This window comes from Diorhabda sublineata, chromosome 2, assembly GCF_026230105.1.
Source record: "Diorhabda sublineata isolate icDioSubl1.1 chromosome 2, icDioSubl1.1, whole genome shotgun sequence".
In the NCBI taxonomy this organism is placed as follows: domain Eukaryota; kingdom Metazoa; phylum Arthropoda; class Insecta; order Coleoptera; family Chrysomelidae; genus Diorhabda; species Diorhabda sublineata.
The window spans coordinates 17,420,988-17,439,193 of NC_079475.1; positions in this window are offsets into that span (position 1 = coordinate 17,420,988).

An 18,206-nucleotide genomic window follows, 5' to 3' on the forward strand; every position below is an offset into this window, starting at 1 on the left:
CCGCATACGGGAAAGATTATACGTCAGACAAGTCAAAAAAAAGATATTAGAATAGGTAAACATAGCAATATCGGCTAAGCTCATGGACTAAGTAAACGATCTGACGAATAATGATCACAATGCGAATGTTCCCAGGGATTGTAAGGGCTAGCGATGAAATTGTAAATAAACGTGCACGACATTTTAGGCTATAATATATGTGCTGTCAGCTCTGAATAAACTCACTGAACAGTGGATCTGCCACTGCAACACCTGTTTCAATATCATGAAGACGTTGATTTCGTCAAAAAGATTGTTACTTTTCGAGAGCTGGTGCCATTACTTGAAACCAGTGACAAACCGACATAGCATGCAAAGGAACCATACGTCGTTGCTTCTCCTCACAAAATTCAATGCTACACCCTCAACATATCCTCAACATGTTATTCAACATTTTTCTCTACTGTGGGATACGTCGTGACCCACAGACATCCATCAAGAGCAATCAACAACTGCTCCACAAGAAAATGCATCGACACTTCTCCAGGGTCAAAAAAGAATGTAGTAGGAATCTCTAGACTTCATCTAACAGCCTACACATGTCACTTTGTGATTTCCATCTGCGTCCAAAAAATAACTAAAAAAGTAAGCATTTCAACTCGACCAATGAACTGAAGGATAGGCATATATTATAGAAGAACTAGCTCCTTTAACAGCCACAGGCAATTTGGGAACAGAATTTGGTTCGTTGAATATGCGATGATAATGGTACTTAAGCGGTACTTAAGTACTTTCGATTGAAAACCCACACTGCCGTCTCGTTCTTATCGTGTCACAAGGGCTGGGCTGCTACTTAAGTTTTGAGATAGACAATTAAAAACAAATATTAATAATTGGATATGGCTTGATTGGTTTTCAAAATATTTGAAAGCCTTTAAACCAATTTTTTTTAAGTATTATTTTCATTCCGATTGAGGTACCCCCAAAACATGTAATTTCAATCAATGAACCACTTCTGCAGGTGTAGAAAAACGTAGATCTCACAATTTATTTTCAATCTACGGGGAATAAGAAGGAATCATTGGATGCCAAACAAGGACTGTACAGCGAATGACCCATCAATTCAATGTTTTTCATGTTCAAAAACGTTTTTGTTTGAACTGATATGTGACAGCTCGCGGTGTCGTGGCGGGGATTGATTTATCTTCTGAGATTGGGCTTCCTAATTTTTTCTGGACAAAAAATGCTAGTGTATCATTCAGAATTGATCGTTCTGCGTTGTTCTAATGGAACCGTTATGACATCTCTAGTTACAAGAACAAGAAACAAGAGACCATTTGCTTTGAACTTCTTGTGTTGGATTTGACTGGTCTTGAACGACCCATACAGTAGTTTAGGGTTGATATACATACATCCAGGATTCGTAGCCTGTTACGATCTTTTGAAGCATAGCGATTGAACTTTTCAGCTTTTCTTTTCACCATCCGATACGAGCGTTCCTTTGGAGGGATTGTCAAATTATGCGGTTCCCAACGCGAACAAATCTGTTTGACAGCCAAATGTTCATGTGATATTGAATGTTTGCGAATGTAACTAATGTCCAGGTATGCCTCAATCTCACAGTATATCATTTGACGATCTTGCAATATCAGTTTACGTACAGCATCGATATTTTCTGACACAACTGCCGATTTTTGACGACGAGCACACGTTCTGAGTAAGTTCATAATTAGAAATGTCAAACTTTATGATGGGAATGTAGATTCACATTAGTGTTGCCATATCTAAAACTTAAGTTTTGGGTAAACGAGGACCAAAAAACATAAAGAGTGTCTGAACAAAAAGGGAAAACTTTTTCACAAAAATACGGCATGCAATAGTTATATGGTTGAATCTTAATTGTAATGCGTAGTTTCGACGAGAATGCCTAGGATTGATCATTTCAAAAATCTCGATGATCCTGAAAAAATTTCATATTTCCATAAGAGAAAAGAAACTGGGTTACGTAGACCCGGAAATGAGCTTTAAAATATATATTAGTTGATACCATTCTCATCACTATTTAAGGTTACTCAAGGGATAGTTCATGGCGATTGAGGGATAGAAAATGCAAATTTGAAACAACGATAAAAATTCATACCCAGTAGATTGAAATTTTAACAAAACATATGGAACTGCATTTTTTTGTTATGTTCCTTGATATTGAAAATTCATTCTACGTTCTATATACAAACTCAAAAACAATTCACAAAAAAATATTCTTGCCATAAAAGTTCAAATATTGGTACTGAGATTTCCGTGAAATTTAATAACGTTCTAAAGTGAAAATGTTTACAAGAGTTTTCACTTATTTCCTCTTCTGTTTGTTTACCATCGGCGTAGTGTCTATAAATAGATTTTCACGTTAAAAAACCAACGTTATATATCAAAAAGCGTATTTTGGTATAAGCCTAATCTAAGATAAATTTAATTTCCCTAATTTCCTTCAAATTTTTATTCTTCATAAAATCACATCAAAAAGTATTGCGGCTTTGATCATTAATTGCGGTAATATAAAATATTGAGTTTGATGTAAGTTCCAAAGTAGAGAATATTGGACCTGGAAATAAGAGTTTGGAAACGTTGGAAATAGTTTGAGAACTAATAAAAGGCACGTAATTTCAAACTGTGAAAATAAATTCTGGTTTCTTCGGATTAAGTGTACTACTGAAGTTAAAGAATTCCGTAGGTAATACACAGAATCTTATAAGTAGTCTGGAACACACATACGATAACAGAACAGTATAAATAGTAATTATAACAATAAGAAAAGAACATCACTACTCTATACCATACAAAATGCAGAATGAAATTATCACTGTTCAACCAATAACTTTCCTCTTTTCACTAGTGGTTATTAACAAATGATAGGAATTGAATTGTATGTACAAATCCACAAATTTAGTCGCAATTATCATTATTTTCTTATTTCTTAGACCTTTTGATATATTAATGCATCTAAATTTTCTTGATTCTAGATTTCTTATGTTTTAAAAAACGTCAAATTTTATCTTTCTTCCAAAAACTATTAAAAAAAATTAATTTTAAAACAGAAAAGACCTAAAACCAAGAACATTTAGATGCATTAATTATCATTATTATAACTTTTTCATACAAACCCAAATAGTCGACGGATGAAGATATTGGGTTTGTTGACGATATAAATCGAGATGCATTAGATTTGGAGATCCTGAATGCCATGCAATTGGACCACCAAAAAATAGTTTCTGTCACGTGTTGCGAGAAAACGAGAAAACGATGGGATGGTGTAATCTGAACGGAGCAAATATAAGTAAATGTGGAATAAATATTGTAATAATTCCAAACTAACGTTACGAGTGGAAGCACATTTACTCTGAATATTTATAGTCTAGGAGCTATCAATCTAAAAAGTCACACAGTGCATGTAATTTTATAGTTAATTATCAAAAAAAATGATAAATGTTTCTCTCTCATAGTATTAAATGGTTTGCCGAAAGTGTATTCGATAGAAAATTTCATTCTATTTAAGAAAAAAATTAGCCGGGAGATTCAGGCAAGAAAATGTGTGAGGAGTGATGAAATTTGTCCCTCGGTACGTTTTATTTTAATGTCTACTTTAAGATTATCTTTGTTTGCGGGCTCAGAAACGGCCGCAAAAAATCCAGTAAATCAGCTTAAAATCTATTGTATTATAGTCAATTAATATAATCTAGAATAAATGTTTCTCTGTGGAGATACAGTTGAACATCGTAAATCCGGACTATCTAAAATCCGGACTGATTCGTTCATATCGTAATTTTAAGCTTTTGTATTTGACACTAGTTGAAGATACCATACATAACGATAACGTGAAGAATATGTTCATAATGTAATCAATATTTTTTCTTATTATTTTATGAATGTGTTTTTGTGCAGTATTAAACGCGATTGTATTATATTTTATGTATACCTCTCCCTCTTTTCACATTATTATGTAAAGTGATATGATTTTTAGTTAGCGCCACCATAAATGCATTCAAATAGTCGTATGATCTGAAATGCCGAAAAATCTAAAATCCGGAACCAAATCTTTCCCGGCGATTCCGGATTCACGATATTGTACTGTACTATTGTTCCAAATTGATTATAATTTTGTATATTCTATTAATACTTTTTTTTGTTAAATAACTTTTACATATTTTCTTCATAAATTTAATGAAGCTGCTGTAGGGGTAAGCTTCTAGAGCTACGATGACTTCTATACCTTCGGTAGTCTTTATAACTGTAATAAATTTTTCCACTCGATTTTTACAAATTATTACAAATACAGAATGAGGTTTTTTATGTGTAATCCAACCACTAAAGAGAAGGTACTCACTTTTTTCTCTAAAAAAAGGAACTTTCAAGACATTAAACCACTAACACGCAAACGTACAGTGAGGACTGAAGAAAATATTGCGGCTGTATCCGCCAGTGTTTACGAAATGTCGATTCGCCGCAGTTTGCAGCTATTGGGCCTCTGTTACTCCACTAAGTGGAGAATTTTGCGAAAGGATTTGGGTTTAAAACCTTATAACATAGGGCTGGTGCAAGAATTGATGGTACACGATCTCCCACAACGTCTAACATTTGGTGAATGGGCGCTGGTAAAGTTGGAGGGAGATCCAATTGTGTTCGGCGACGAAGCTCATTTCTAGTTGGATAGATACGTCAACAAGCAAAATTGCCACATCTAGAGTGAAGACCAGCCAGAAGCATTGCAACCAAAAGTCACTGTTTGGTGTGGATTATGGGCCGGAGGCATCATCGGGCCGTACTTCTTCAAAAGCGACGATGGCCGGAGCGTTACTGTTAATGGCAAGCGCTACCGTGTTATGATTAACGATTTTTCATTCAAAATAGAAGAATTAGATATGCCTGACATGTGGTTTCAATAAGACGGTACCACATGCCACTCGGCAGGCAAAACAATGGCCAAATTGACAGCCGCCTTCGGTGAACAGTTCATCTCACGTTTGGGGCCCGTCAATTGGCCGCCTAGATAGTGTGATTTAACGCCTTTAGACTATTTATTGTGGGATCATGTTAAGACTGATGTCTATAAGGATAAACCAGCAACGATTGATGCACTGGAAGCCATTATTGAAGCATTTATTCGTGAAATACCGGCCGATATGTTGGAGATAGTGTATAATAAAAAATAAAATATATAAAATGAATAAATAAAACAAAATAAATAAAAAATCATGTTACGTAATGAAGGAGAAATTTTCTCCCTCATCACACACTTTAAAGAAAGGCTTGCCTGACTCTCTCGGCCAAAAAAATTGGTTTGCGTAAATTTTTATTAAAGAGAATGAAATTTTGTGTCGAATAGACTCTAGGCAAACCATTTCCTACTATGAGAGAAAAATATTTATATATTCCGTAGACTTAGAAACATTCGACAAAACTTTTATCAATTTTTATTTTGTAATAGTAATATTAAAAGTACAACTGACAGCATTATTAATTTGAAATGAAAAAGAAGTTACATTCCTCCTGGTACTTGAATTGGTAACATGTAACAAGTTCAAAGTAATTACATCATATATAGTTGTATTAGTACTTATTGGATTGTAGGATCGTAAGCGTTTACAATGTTGCTTGAAGTTGAAATAATTGTTCCCGTTAAAATTTTCACTATGGAATCCATTTCGTTTTTTATTGAGCCTTCTATTCAACCCTCCAAAACTGTGTTGGATTTCCACCCACCGCGCATCTTTAGTTGAATTATATCACCACTGGAATCTACTAATAGAGACCGAAGAGCGTCGAAATGTATGTGTAGTTTTATGGATTAGGTAAATTCACAAATATGTTGTGATTAGCGAGGGAATTTTTGAAAAGGTAATGATGCCTACAGCTTGAGTTTTGCATTCTTCATTTCTATAATGCAAAAAAGAATGATCTGTTTTGACATTTGTCGGTCGTTCGATTTATAGTCGCTGCAGTTGCCGATTCAACATCATCTTCTGATGTGCAGTTTAAACTTTCTTAACTATAACTTTTCGTCACTAATAATACATGAGAAAGAGAGAAAGCGTTCACATTCCACTATTTTGATAGAACAATTTTATAATTGCGTTAAAAAATGACACGTTACGGTACTTTTTCTCACGCTTTTTGACCGATTCAGAAATTACATTCTTTATAAATGCAAATACTCACACCCACACAAATCTTTTTATGTTTTAATGAAATAGTTTCAGTTATAACGGAATTTATCCTTTTAAGGTGAATCAGACTTCACCACAAAATGAGAGTGATGTAAAAATATTCGTCACACCTTTATATTGAATCCAAACAATTAAATCAAGGTTAACTTCCAATAAGTCACATAACTTGAGAAACATACGATTTTTCAAATTTTCCATAGAATTCATTCGTCATTAAAAATTAAATGGAAGTATGAGAGTTTAAAGAGGCTTTTTGTGAAAATACAACGTTGGGAAACACCAGAATTTAATATACCTGTGTATTGGGGTGGAGCGAAAAAAAATTTTTTTATTACCTTGCTGTAATAATTGCGTTTATGTTCAAATATTAATCGTAAAAAATATTGTTTTAATTTTAATTTACATACCTTCCATTCCGTGTAGATGTTGTTTATAGCAAATATCATACCAATATTGAATATATGAAGCGACTCTGCAAAAGTAGTAGTCTTGAAAACAACAAATATTCACCTTATTAATCGATCTAAATCTTGATCAAGTCCGTACCTTTCGTAAGGGAAGGAATGGAAGTGAACGGACACAAAATTTAGTTTGGTTCAGTATAAACAAAAGCAATTTATGTTCGGATGCTGCACAAAATCTTTGGAAACTCAAATGCATATTTTGCATATCCAGAAAACATTCTTCTTCCACAGACAGTGAAACGCTTGTAGCTGAGGCTTCTTCGTCGATAAATGAGCCCAGCAGAAGAGATGGCTTTATAAAAGTAAAGCTAAAGTCACGAACTCTAATGAGGTCTTTAGATGTTATAGTAGTAGGGCTATGAAGTGGAGGGTCTGAATAATAATCACTCACCTCTACGTGGTGACCTCTGGGTTACTTTATTTTAGACAAAGTAGGTTCGTAGGTTTAGCACGTGAAATAATTATTTTGTATGAGTTATGTTAACTCTTGCGGACCTTGTTTTTATAAGATGTGGCTATTGATAGGTCCGATGGATCAAGAAACAATTTTATTTTAAATTACTAAACCTCCTGTGATCCACAACAAAACTTTTTGTAACTATTAGAAATCTGAAGCAAAAGAAAATTTTTTGGACCCTAGCGTATATTGTGTACATCGTATATATTTTATCAATGAGTTATTTGCACAGGAAGGAAAAATCTATTAGTTAGAGTTATATTTGAAATTATCAGGGCTCCACTCGTGCAACTGTTTTTTATTTACTAGATTATTAAGACATTAGGAATCTTAAGATCATCCACACATCCACACCCTAAGGTCGTCTCTAACATTGAAAATTAGTAAATATAATCTAAATTAGGAGTAGATACGTCATTGTCCACGTACCTATCAAACACTTTTCTTCTTAGTAATAACAGTATATTCACAAAGTTACTCCAAGATCTCCGTATCACAAAAAGGAATAGATCCAAAAGTTTTAACAGTTGAAAGTGAACAAATAGTGACACCAGCTATTGGAAGTTAGATCTTTCTCGTGAGATCAAAAATACAGGTGTTTTTTTTTAGTCGCTAAATAAGATGCTTCCGAATCTAACATGCCAACGAGAAGATCAAGCTTATGAACTATTTTTTGTCAGGAATTTGGAACTAAACTTGCGCAAAAGAAGACATATCAGATAGCTCACTTGAGAATAAAAATAATAACAAAAATTATTTTGTCACAATAAAGTGAACCTCATATTTCAATGATTAATAAAAATGTCCTTTTGTTTTACCAACAAAATATGGTTATGGTTTAGTGGACAAAAGTGTAATCTACCGAATCTACTCTATTTACTCTTAAGATGCTGTTCTCTAAAGTCCTTAATATAATCCTCAAAATCAATGTAGGAACAATTTCGTTTTCCTAGAGCAAAAGGAAACTAAAGTTTCACCCTCATCGAATGCAAAGTATAACGATTTTTTGGAAATGTAAGCAGCCAGGAGTCTCCTTTATATCTTTTCTAAGGTTGCTGAACATAGTAAAGTTTTTTCTAATGGTTCATCAGCCAGCTCCATTGAGAATCGCACCAATTATCGAGGATAACATTTCTATTATTTCCATGATTTGTTTGAGTTAACTCTAAACCATATTTCATTAATTCCTGCAATACTACTCCTGGTTCTTCGTCCGTATCCTAATAAGGTAGAGCATTAGTTGTAAGGAATTTTTGGCATCAATATTTACATGTCGGAGCGTTAGACTTTAATAAACATCTTCCTCTTAAGCTGAATACCTGTTAATCTATTCTAACATTGTCTACAGAAATGTAGTTCTTTCAGTAACACTCATTATTTTCCAAATATCTCGTACTGGAGCATATTTATTGTTAGTTTTCCTTTGACTACGTACATTTTTATCATCGAAACGTAATCGATTCAATTTGAATTCGAAATGTTTTTTTGGAATCGTATTTTTGAGTATGACAATAACAAAATTTTTAAACTGAATATCTGCTAGAGATAAGTGAGCATGTTCCAAAAAGCGTGCAAAATATAATAGACCCTAAGCAGCTGATGAATAATTCAGTAAATTACATCCTGTAACCAACTCTGCTAAGTTGAATATGTTTCTCGTTGGAAAGCAATTATGATCAAAAACTGTTGATTCACTTGTTGACGATAATTTACCGGCAATTTCAAGCACGCTGCTTTCTCATTACTAATAATACATTCTATTCCATCATCCATATGTTAATCTTCTATAAAAGCATCTTCCTTTCCATTTTTAGTTTGTATTTCTATGTTTTCTTCATCAGAGTATTCATATAAACTTTCCCAAAGCTTAGCTTGGCCAGCGGTTTTGTTTTTATATTCATTTTGATGATTCTGGTGAAAGAGAGTGAATGGAAATAGAGAAAATGATATTCCTCAAACACCCACTGAAAAATTCATTATTAAGTAGCCGCACCAAACGAAACTATTGTTTATAAAATGTAACCGATCATCGCAAAACAATGATGATTTATGGAAGAACTCGAAAAAGTTCGCGCATGATTTGAACTACGGAGTCGTCGGCAACTCCTATTATCGATCATTAAAAAATTATTTTATAAATTACTGTCAAATCAACGTCGATTAAATTCCAACATTTCATTTTTCAATTATTTATTTTTGACTTGGAGTCAACTATTGTAGATAAAAATTTTGTTTCCTTTTTGAATTTTATTTCCAATAGAATATTCCAAGTGTCCTTCTACTGCAGTTGAAGGTTTCAATCCTTCATGTCGCTTCAAATCATATATATGGTAGACGATATTAGTGAAAAGTTTAACTAAGATCAAAATTTTGTTTACAACTGGTGGGAAAAATACTTTGGTTATGTCGGCTATTTTTTTAATATGGCTGCACCTCGTAAAAAAAAATATTTTCTCCATTATTGAAATATGACTTCACACAGTAGATTCGTAATTAATTGCTATACTAGTACTGACACTAAAATAGCTGGAGTTTCACAAAATTGGATAATCGGCTTATTATCTAGAGAGCTTATTTTGATTATTGATCGGGGTAAACCTCAAATCCTTTTAAACTTGCAAAGTTAATATCACGCCTTCCCTTTTAAGTAATCTTATTGACTTAGTAACCTTAAAATTCCATTTCACTTTCGAATATCTTCATTTAGTTTGTGTGAACCACAAATTTATTACTAGTGATTTCGAGCTTACACTTTTCAATAGATTTAAATAATGTGCAATTCAAGATTGCACGGGATCTAGGTCATTTTCTAATTTTTCTGTCAGTAATTCTATAAAAAGACAATTTTAGTTTATTGGAATCATATATTTTATAATAGATCCGCATTTCTACATTTAAGTGTTGTTTGTCAGCTCATTGTGTATTTCAAAGTCGGATCAAGGACATTCCAATATTATATTTTAATTAATAGACAACTAAATAGCGGACTTTTTTGCAAATGGTCACTCAAATCTTACCAGAAGAGCATATCAAGAGAACATAGCAAAAGCTCTCATATGACAACACGTTCTGAGTACGTTCACCATTAAAAATGTCAGTGTCAAATTTGACATATTCCCATCAATGTTGCCATAGCTCAAAACTGAAGTATTACTAATGCTGCCAATAATAACGAGATGCCTTAATAAAAATCAAACTCTTGCATTGATAAACAGTCTAAGAAAAATCTTGATATGAGAAAAAAATCAACGTAGATCTCAACCATATCGTTTAGTTTTAGAAATATTTTGATTTGAATTTGTTCACTGGCAGATTCGAATATTCTCGATATAATTGAATGAGGAACTTCTATTAAATAAATATTTGAAGAAAACTCAGTTTTTCTCCTTGGCCGGAGAAGCACTCTTGCCCCGATTTCGGATTTGCAAATTTGACCTTTCCCTCTCGAGTTATGTCTTGTATTGAAAATAAGTTGGATGGAAATAACGCTAAAAAGCGTATAGCTACAATTTTTGAGAGTATAAATATCAAATTTCCGATTTCATCTTAAAATATTTTATGTAAAAATGTATGTTCCAGTATAGGAGAAATAAATTTTTCATGAATTTTAAAAAATATATTTAATTAGATTATGGAGTTTTCCACTTAATCTTGTAATTTTCTTCCTTCGTACCTCATTAATACTTCCTCGCCTGAGTAGATGGTTTTAAGTTATAATGATGATGATGACTATTAAGTAACCCCTTTCGTATCACCCATAATTCAAAAACTCAGGTTCTTTCTGCGAGTTGTGATAAATATTAATTTGAGAGGAACAATTTAATCCTCAACAGAGTTTGCATTGAAATATATATTTAATTGATTTTCCTAATTGAATAATATTACTTTGGGAAACAGTGTTAATATCTTAATCAGTCACTCGAGTTCTCACAAGTACAAGAAACTGAATGGGATTTCTCTGCATAATAAATTCTAATTAGCTAAGTATCGTGATTTGGGAGAAAATGGGATGATCTTTGAGGGATTTCTGCGAATATATTTCTCAGAATCTACTAAAAAATGTATAATCTTGCTAATATATTTCAAAAACAGAAAAATTTTGAAAATTGAAAGTTTTACTTGGGTGAACATGAAATTTTTTACCTCCACATTTATGTTGAGCATAAGAGATTTGAGTGTTCTAGACTAATTTATTTAGACGGCCTAGCTAGCGCAATCTATCAAATTTTTTTGATACTAGAAAAATTAGTACCTTTGGAATTACATATATATATATATATATATATATATATATATATTTACGAACTCGCCCACAACATGGACCATGATGCCGATCCTGTTTGATTATGTTAATAGAATGGAAAGTAGCTTAATCACATGATTGTTTTTTATAGAATCAATTCCTAGGAAGGCCTTTCTGTTTGTTTGTAATAATTCTCAGTACATTTATTATATAGTGTATAAATAAATTGAGTAAGTATATAAGAAAAATTATGTATAAATTCCCCCATCGTTAAAAACTGTGACATAAAGGTCGGTTTTTCTACAAGACAGTCTCCAAGACATACAATAAACTTTCGTGTATTGCGGCCTACTGTGAACTTTTCACAAAAATATGCTGTTTGAAAGACAATTTAATATGCTTTACTGTAAGTATAAATTTATGAAAAACCAATTCAGTTCAAATAATCAAACGATATCGTCTACTATTTTTTGTTAGCGTCTACACAGGAAAATTATATGCAATCCTCCAAGCCTTGAACTCCTTATTCCTTGACGACAAGCAATCAGCTATATGCACAGACTCCCTCACATCAATAAACGATGTCTTCTTGCAAGCCAATATAATGTGGAGTACCCCAAGGCTCAGTACTAGGCCCTATTTTATTTCTTCTGTTTATAAACGACATCGCCTATCTAGACATCAATGGAAAAATATGTCTATTTGCAGATGACACTAGTTTCTCTTGGAGCAACCCTGATCTCACGGAACATCCTTAACAGTTTGTTATCCCCTCTTTCAGTCACATCTCTGATATGCCCTTCCCTTCTGGGATACGTGTGGTGCGACTCAATTTGAGCTAATCATTCTTATTCATCTTTGAATCCGTTTGCCTTATTCATAAACACGCTACTCCAATTACAGAAAGGTCGTTGCTCGGCTATTCACTTAAGAGCGCGGAGCTAACCTTTACCTATCTACTCCACGTTTAGAATTAGTTAAGGGCTCAATATTTTAAAATGCAAAAAAATGTACAATCACTTGCCAATTGAAATCGAACCGATATCATCTTTTCCCGCTTTCCGCAATAATTTGAGGGCATTTTTAATGGAAAGTGCCTTGTACTCTGTAAAAAGCTTCTATTCTAATAATAATATTAATTAATTTTGCTGTGGACTTATATACTAATTACTACCTACAATTTTGTTACTCATTGTGTTTTTTTTTCTGTATATTGAAATTTTATTTGATTTGTATCTTTATTTACTTATTGTTATGTTTGTTTTTTAGTTTCTACAAACTTTTGTCTATAAATTGTAACAATTTACTTCTGATTACTTCATAGTTCCATTAGCAACTAGATTAAATTCTTGTTGATTTAAATATTGTCTTTTGAAGCATATAAATTATGAAATGAAGCTAGAAACTTTCCAAATTGAATTTAAAATTGATATTTGTTATCATTTCCGCTTTCAATTCTTGTATGTACTTCTCAATTTCAATAGCTCACTTCTCCCTTTTATAAATGCTCTTCCTAATAATGAATACTTCAGAACGTGAGTAAATTTTTCATGATACAAATAAAGTAGCGTGAATTTATTTATATAAACATGAAAATGAAACATAAGCCTGGTGGAAACTAGACTATTTATCACGTAAAACAGTTTTCCTTCATTAAATGAATATTCATGAAAAGTTCGCACAGCATGTTTCTCTATTTTAGACTTGGCGGACGTGTCGGAAATTATTGAAAATTTACATGCGATTCAAATCACGGAGCACTTTTTTTCATCTCACCATTGAATGAGTTTATGTCTGCAATTCAAAATAACTACTAGCTGAATGCTAAGTGCAAAGTAGCAGCTATTTTATATGGATACAAAAATGATTTTATTTCAAAGCAAAATATTTTTTTATTGGAATAATTCATTTATTTACGAGATTTACAGTACATTACAAAGTTACTCTCCACAATGAGTTTCAGTATAGAAGACTTCGCAGTTATTGCATTAATTTTAGACGAAGAAGAAGAAGAACAGAAGAGAAGAAGACACTGGGTTTATCCCATATAAATGCTACGAGACGCGGAAAGAAGACTTTGTATAGAGGCTTGGTGGATGACGAATGTAAATTTTATGAATACTTTCGAATGAGCCAAAGCGCATTTCATGCTTTGTTCATGAAAATTGAGAAGTATATCATGAAATTCAGGAGAAATGCTATTTCTGCAAGTGAATAGCTCGCCGGGTGTTTAAGGTAAATATCTCAAACGAATTTATAGTGGCATATTTCCTATCAGACTTAAATAATATTTCTATAACGTTTTCTTCTGTGGTTGACTTTTTATTTTTATAAATAAGTTGCGTTACATATGTACAAGTGACTAAAGGAATTCAAATTTTTATTATATTCAAACAGGAATTGTAGGTTACAATATAAGTATACTTTGCAGCATCGAATCAGTGTTGTTGTCCACCAAAATCCTCCCAATCTTCTCTTTGCACTTCCTGTGGAAGAAGTATCATCAATTGTACGAGGCTGAAATGGTGTAGCATTTTTGTAAGGCTTATGTTGAATTGCCTGCCCCTGATGATTTTGCAGTATTTGAAGCTCGCACTTTTGGACTATTGTGAAAATCACGGACTTGGCTAAATGTTGCAAATAAGGATGCATAGATTTCAAAGTTGTCGAACAGGAAAAAGTGGATAAGGTTATCTGAAGTTAAGGTCGGTGTTTTGTTTTTACCTTGTTTCTTCTCGGTAACATACTTCATTAGTGCAGAAGATGCTGACTCATGTTGAGGTTTTTTCTTCCTACCAGTCACGGGAATAGGTCTAGCAAAGCAAGCTACAGAGGTGGAGGGTATATCGTTGCTAGTTGTAGGATTTTCTTCGAATGGTGGCCTAGATGAATGTGTAGGAGAAATAATGTTGGTTGTTACTGGAGTTTCTACTTCATTGTCATTGTTTAATTCTCCGTTTTCTGAGTCAGGATGCGATTCTAAGTTCCCCTTCGGTTCGCGTTCTTCCATGAATTTCAGTAAAAATTGTAGCTGGTTTTCAAATCTATACGGTTTTGATTTCTTAGCAGCTTGTCCACTTTTTATTTTCCTTTTATCCAAAGACTTGTTGAAGTAGGTGGTATTTGGGCACACTCTAACATCGTTACAGTTTTCGAATCAGGCAATTTCTCGGTACCTGGATCCGTACCTCTCCCGGTTGCAAGCATCGAATTACCACACGTTATAGTAGCTGATGGGGCTTTTCAGTTAAAACCGTATTTTATGCGTCCATATCCCGATCAGGAACTAAACGATCTAAAAAGGATATTCAATTATCGTTCGAGGCTAAAAGAAAAGAACTTGTTAGCTAGAACTAGCGTTCATATGTATAGGAAGAGAGAACAGCAATTTTCAAAGTATTTTGAACAAGAGGGTGATTTGGTGTACTGCTCAGACACTCCTGGTCTAATGAGTGAGTTTGGAATTGAGTACAAAAAAGAAGACTAGAGGCTGTTTATTAATTCATCCAAAAATAGTTTGAAGGCTGTTTTACTACACAACGGTAACGTGTATGCTTCTGTATCTGTCAGTCATTCTGTACATATGGAAGAGAGCTATGAAAATGTAGAAATGGTGTTAAATAAAATAGTTTATTCTGCACAAGGTTGGATGTTATGTGGTGATTTGAAAGTAACGTGCGTGCTCCTTGGTCAGGAAGGAAGGTGATTTTACCAAGTTTCCATATTTCCTATGTGAATGGGACAGTAGAGCTAAGTATCAACATTGGTGCAAAAATAACTGGACTGCTAGAGGAAAGTCTTTAAACCCTGGCGAAAAGAAAATTCTATGCAAAAACTTTGTAGACCCAAAAAACGTGCTCCTACCACCACTACATAATAAGTTAGGCCTTATGAAACAGTTTGTAAAGGCTTTGCCTAAAGCAATTTCCACACCTTTCAGAAGCTAAATTGAAAGAAGGCATCTTTACCGGACCTGATATTAGAAAAATGATGTTTGACGTTAACTTCGAATGCACAACGACCTCAAATGAAAAAGAAGTATGGGTATCCTTCAAGCAAGTTGTCACCAAGTTCTTGGAAAATGAAAAAGACCCAGAATAAAAGTCTATTGTTGCCAACATGCTAAAGAAGTTTGAAGAATTAGGATGTTTGATGAGCCTGAAAGTTCACTTTTTGCACAGCCACCTCGATTACTTCCCGGATAATTAGTTAGTGAGGAGCAAGGTGAGCGATTTCACCAGGATGTTAAAGTGATGAAAAAACGTTACCAGGGCAGCTGGAACATGATGGAGGATTACTGTTGCCACTTCACCGGGAAGTTCAGCAAGCGAATCATCGCAAAAAAGTTACCCAAGAAGTTTCAAAGAAAAAAGGGAAAGAAAATATAGACAAATTCCAGTTGACAAGTAAACCCTGTAATATCACACTACATTACCATGCTCTAAATACAAACCATTTTTATGATGTAACGTAGGGGTATTAGATTATAATAAAATACATATTGCTTTGAAACTACGGGTGATACAAAAAAACTAAGGCCAGATTTGGATTCAGCACATAAAAATCTTTAAAAACCAACTATTAAAATAGAAAAAGCTTTCAAACAAAAGGTTTTTGTTGACCTGTGTAATATAAGACCTCCAGTTCACACGATTTACTGTCTGAAAGGTGTCGCGACTAGAAACAGACCGCAGCTAACATCTAGTCGCTTTTTTATTTATTTGTGTTTTTATTGTATTGGCTAAACAGGAAAGTGCAAAAATTGTTTGTGAACTTTTAATTAATGAATTACAACGTTTGTTAAATGTTAAAAAAAAAGAAACGTGTGGGTCTGTGATTGGGTAAAAGAACGAAATACATTTGGTACCACTAAAAACATGTCAAGAACTATCTTTGGAAGATCAAAATGGCTACAAAAACTTTTTTAGAATGGATCCAAGTCTACATTTACATTTGCTCAGTAAAAGTAGGGATTAAAAAAGAAGACACCGATATGAGATTGGTGATTCCAGTAGAATCTAAACTTAATGTCACCTTAAGACCCGTGATTCATTCTCCAGTGATACAATTCAACAAATTGAATTGTTTGTTTTGTATTCTTTTTGTACACTGACATTTTGAATGCTGACGTAGGAAATGTTATTAATTATTATTATACATAAATAAAATGTATTAATTTATTTAATTAATAAATTATAGTAAATTTTATTATTTCACTTGTACAAAAATTGAAACAAATACGTGTATATACGCTAGAAACCCCACATTTGGTGGATGTTTCACGACTAAACCGGTCGTGTTCACTCCAACATGCCGGAATAATTACGACCGATCTATTTTTGGTCGCTGACGACTACCAGTTCACACCAGGTAGTGATCACGACTAACTCTCCTAATAGTAGTATTCTCGCCCAGTTTACGACTTCGTGTGAACTCGCCTTAAGGGATATCTGAGGCGGGTAAACGAAAGAAGCGCCGCGTTCACCCGACCGCGCAGTGGGATACCTAACGTCTTATACTAATAACTCAAAGAAAAATTTTTTGAGGACGCAATTTCCTACCATTTTAGCTGAAAAAAGATATTGAATTTTTGAAATGTTTACAGTGGTGTTACCCCTTAATTATAACTTTTCATTTTTTAATATTCCTTTTCGTTTGATATTTTATCTTTACCGAAAAAATAGCATTAAAGAGCTATGGCTTCGAGATGCTAAAATCAGAAAAACACGCTAGGATAAAAGCACCAATTGTTGATACTAATCCAAATGTTGATACTTCAATTTCAAAATGTAAAAATAAGGTAATGGGCCACTGTAGGTACTCGAAATTGACCTCATTCTGCTGATAAGAAAGTAGTTATTGTGGTCGGCCTCCTTCACTAGTTATAACATCCGAAATAAATCCTCTGGCTGATATTGAAGCCGATGATAGCTGTAGCAGATACTCCAGAGACACCAACCTTGTCTTTCAGCTTAGTGAGGTGAGTCAGAGTGAGACTGTATAACTGAGATATTGTAAGTAAAAATTACCATTTCATATTCTCTACTCGATGAATAATATAAGGAAGAATGCGTAAAGCATTCATATCCAACAATTCAATAGAAAACCATGGTAAAGTTAAGCGTACCTTCAAACAGTGTATTCAACCAGGCAAAACAGAGTCTACAACTCTGTCGCTCAGAAAACCACCACCGTTGAATAAATAGAACGTTTTGCCGTGACGAGAAAGAAGTTGGACGAATTAATAAAGGAGACATGTTTGTGGCTGAGTTGTCTACGAAAAACGCGAAACGAAATGCGTTTGCCTGATTGTCAAAATTGATCCTGGAGATAATGCTGAAGTAACGCCAGTTATGAGGACGGTTTTTAAGCCTTCGAGCAACGGGAATCATCTCTAATCGATCAGCAACGTACAAAACAAACTGCACATGCCAAGATATTACAGGGGCAATTCCAATAAATTTGTGTTACCTGTTTTTGTGTCTGTTCCTCTTTAATTTAATTTGATTAGGTAGGTATGCCAAAAATTCCCTTACTTTCTTTTTTGAAATGTCACATACCTTCTTGAAATATATTTTAACATGTTCCGAATATTTTTTGTTCGTTTAGGACTTGAGTAATAATTTGAAGAAAGGGAAGGATCAATATATAAATTGGTGTCAACGTTAGGAACTGCAAATGTCATCATATGGAATGTTAGCAGACAAATGCGTTAAGACCAATATTTGAAAAAATTCATTTGTGACAATAGAAAAACTATTTTGGCAAGTCCAATACGTGCAAACTGTTCACAATGATCTCACATTCATAATAACTGCCTAAAAGTTCAATTTTCTTGAACACTT